Below are 3,591 nucleotides of genomic sequence, written 5' to 3' on the forward strand. Positions count from 1 at the left end.
CCAGCTCCCCTTACCGCTAAGATCACAGCCATGTGCCATTGTGCCCAGCTCCCCTTACCACTAAGATCACAGCCATGTGCCATTGTGCCCAGCTCTCCTTTGCACTGCATTTTCACTTTTTTTCTCAGTGCTAGGTGTGGTGGCACACAACTGTAACCTTTGCGATCAAGATGCTAAGGCAGAAGGATTGATTCAGGTTCAAGGCCACCTAATATACTGAATGGATGTGGTGGCGTGAACTTTTAATCATGGCATAGGCAAATTTCTGAGTTCTAGGACAGCCTGGTCTATAAAGTAAATTCCAAAACAGCCAGGGTTACATAGAGACCCTATCTTAAAAAACAAACAAGAACACACACACACGAACCCTGATTTCTACCCTGAAATGAACGCTAATGTGACCAGGATGAGAAGCAGCCAGTTTAAGAATTGAGCTGAGTCCCTAAGCAAGCCAACCAGTGAACAGCACCAAAAGTTTTGGGGGACTTTATCTGATCCCTAATGCTAATCTGCCTCTTCTGCCCACTAACCCAGAAGTAGCTGAGTATTGCAGCCTGAAGCGTCTGGCTCTCCACTGCTCTTTACCTTTTCTTTCTCCTGAGCTGAGCCCTTCTCACCTGGAGTGTCCTTTTTCACGCAGATAAACTATCACCGTTTCTGCTCTGCTCTGGATCTACCCCCTTTCCTTGGGGAACCCAACACCCCACTTGCTCTGGATTCCATTTGGGTCAGCCTGGCTGGTTCCCAAAGCCTTAGGGCTGGGGGTGGGGGGACAGAGCAATTTACTTTCACCCCCATCCCAAATTAAAATGAGCTGCCAGAAGCCTCATGCCCTCCTGCACTTGTTATTATTACCAGAGCTGTTCAGGAGCCCTGCGGGTGTGGTGGAAGGGCATTCTGATGATGTATAATCAAAACTACATTTGTGCGTGTGTTTCTTCCTGACACTTAAACTTGCTGACTCGAGTCTTGTCAGTGGTGAACTGGTAAAGGCTCCTCATGGCAGGAAGTCTAATGTTAACTCCTTATGGCCATCTCACGCCTTTGACTTCCGAGTTCTTAAACAGTCAATCTGGAGCATTTTCACCTCTTTAGGCCCTTTTCCCATGTAGTACGGTCGGCAGACCAATGAATTATTTCCTAATATGCCACCCTTTTGCTAAAGATTCAGACATTACATCCTCAGAGCACATGTGTGTTCTGTGTGATCCATTCTTACATTTAAACATGTAACATGCCGGGTTGAATTCTCAGCAGACCTTTCGTCTTTAAGCCTCTCTTACTTATTTGAGCTGCTAGCATTTGTTCAGCTTTGTCTTCTAATGGGAGATCACCAGGACACACATAGACGATTAGAAAAATGAAGACAGTCACGTACACGTGGGGATAATGACTTACTATTAGATTTCTAGTAGATAAATTCTGGGTATTTGTTGTAGAATTGAATGTCAGCACTTCAGAGTTCATTCTATACGACAGATACATTTGACATTATAGATAAATGTTGCATAGTATTTCAGTTTCTTATCAAAGTAGGATTAGAAACTTATTTTTCTTCTTAGTATCCAGTGCGATTGATGCGGCACAGCGGGAGAACACTCACTCAGTGTGCGCGAAGCTGAGCTTGAACCCTAATACTACAAAGAAAGAGGGGAGGGAAGGAAGAGAAAGGAGACAGTGCCAGGTGGAGAAGTGTTCCCTAGTCTGAGTCTCTAGCAAAGCACACCCCATTACCTGTACTGTCTTCCTGCCACATGGCCTTGGAGAGTGAGGTACAGGTTGGCTTAGTCAAGCAGGCACTGACATTGTCTGGCTGCCCTGTTCCGGTGGCGAATACCTTCGGTTGGGGAACTGCCTGCACGCTCTAGGGGAGAGGACAAGCCCAAAGTCGAGCTGCAGAGACGAGAGTTTGGGAGCTAAATGGGAGGGGCACTGACTGATTCCATGATTGCTCCCAAATTGGAATTTTTGAGATAGTTTTGCACTAGCCCAGGCTGTCCTAGAACAGTATGTGCCCAAGCTGCTCTTGGGCTTCTGGAGGTCCTGCCTCTGCCCTTCCAAGACCTGCACCACCACTGTGCTAGATTTAGATGAGATTTGTTCATGTTGTCTGGTGATAAAGAATTCTGAACACAGCCTTTACCTCTGAACTACATCACCAGCCTCAAGACTGATTTTTAATGAGCAGAAACAAGCTTCAACACACACACAGAGCTAGGGAAAGACACAGCAGCTGTGAAGGGAGATTTGGGAGGCAGATTTGCTAAAAGTGCTGCTGGGAAGCTTTGTGGTTGGACAGGAGATGGAAATGCCACGGTGGTGTGTGAATACGTGTGCACCTCCCTCCTAAGAAGAGTTCATCTGAAAGCTAGGAGAAGATTGAATCTGGGCAAGCCTGTAATCCCAACACACTAGAGGGAGGCAGGTCTCTGTGAGTTCAAGGCCAGCCTGAATGAGTTTCTGGACAGCCAGTACTACACAGAGAAATCCTATCTCTGAAAAAACAACAACAAAAAAAGACCAAATCTATTAAAATGGGCTGGAGAGATGGCTCAGTGGGTAAGAGTACTGACTGCTCTTCCAGAGAACTGGGTTCACTCCCTAGCACCCGTGTGGCAGTAACACAGACGTACCTGCAGGCACACACAGATAAATAAATAAAGGAAGCTTCAAAAGGCCGCATCAAACTATGTAACAAGACCCTGAATCAAAATCCACAAGGCGGGGTATGGTGTTCTGTACCTTTAATCCCAGCACTGGATCTCTGGTGAGACTCTGTCTTTAAAAACAAAAACTAACTTTTCCAATTAAAAATTAGTCTATTTGTGTTTATAAATATGTGTGGGTATATTGGAGTGAGAACACAAAGTCCACGCAGGCATGCTAAGAGTGCACACACCATTAGCCATGGATATGCCGTGCTTTAGGAAGTACTAGGTGAGGCTGCAGTGACTGGGGTGACTGGGACTTGTGCTCCAGTGGTAATGGGGGAAGGTGACACTGAAGCTGCCTTCTTATTCATCTGCTAGCATCTCAACAGTCCTCGGATGCTGGGTTCCAGTCATGTGCAGCCCTGCTGGTGAGATGGACACTTCAGGGCCTGACAGCTGAGTGTGTGGAAGTAAAGTTCAGTTACTGAGTTTGGTACCAAAAAACTGATGGTGTTGAAGGCACAGGAGGGGACATCCTGGTTCCGGGGTGACCCGGAAATGTGCGCAGGTGCAAACAATCCCGAAGCTGGAAGGAGAGGATAGGAGAAATTTTGGAATCCAGAGGGATTACAGCTTAAGTAATACACCTCACAACCATAAAGAACATGTACGGGTGCCAGTCATAGCGCACAGCTTTTAAATCCCCGCACTCAGGCAGAGGCAGGAGGATCTCCGTGAGCCTGGGCTCCATAGAGAGACCCTGTCTCGCACGAAACAAACAAACAAACAGAACAACAGAATCAACAACTGCAGATGTAGAAAGGAATAATTAAAGAGAGGCTTGGCCAGTCTGTAGAGCGAGTTCCAGGACTGCCAGGAACCCCACCAGTCTGTAGAGCGAGTTCCAGGACTGCCAGGAACCCCACCAGTCTGTAGAGCG

The 3,591-nt window shown here is 46.9% G+C and overlaps 1 protein-coding gene across 11 annotated transcripts in view; it reads left to right on the top strand.

Moving 5' to 3' along the window:
* Nucleotides 1-3,591, top strand: part of Tpm3 (tropomyosin 3) — a 28,391-nt gene that overhangs the window by 19,108 nt on the left and 5,692 nt on the right. The gene's annotated exons all lie outside the window — the stretch shown is intronic.

This window comes from Microtus ochrogaster, unplaced genomic scaffold (genome assembly GCF_000317375.1).
Source record: "Microtus ochrogaster isolate Prairie Vole_2 unplaced genomic scaffold, MicOch1.0 UNK16, whole genome shotgun sequence".
In the NCBI taxonomy this organism is placed as follows: domain Eukaryota; kingdom Metazoa; phylum Chordata; class Mammalia; order Rodentia; family Cricetidae; genus Microtus; species Microtus ochrogaster.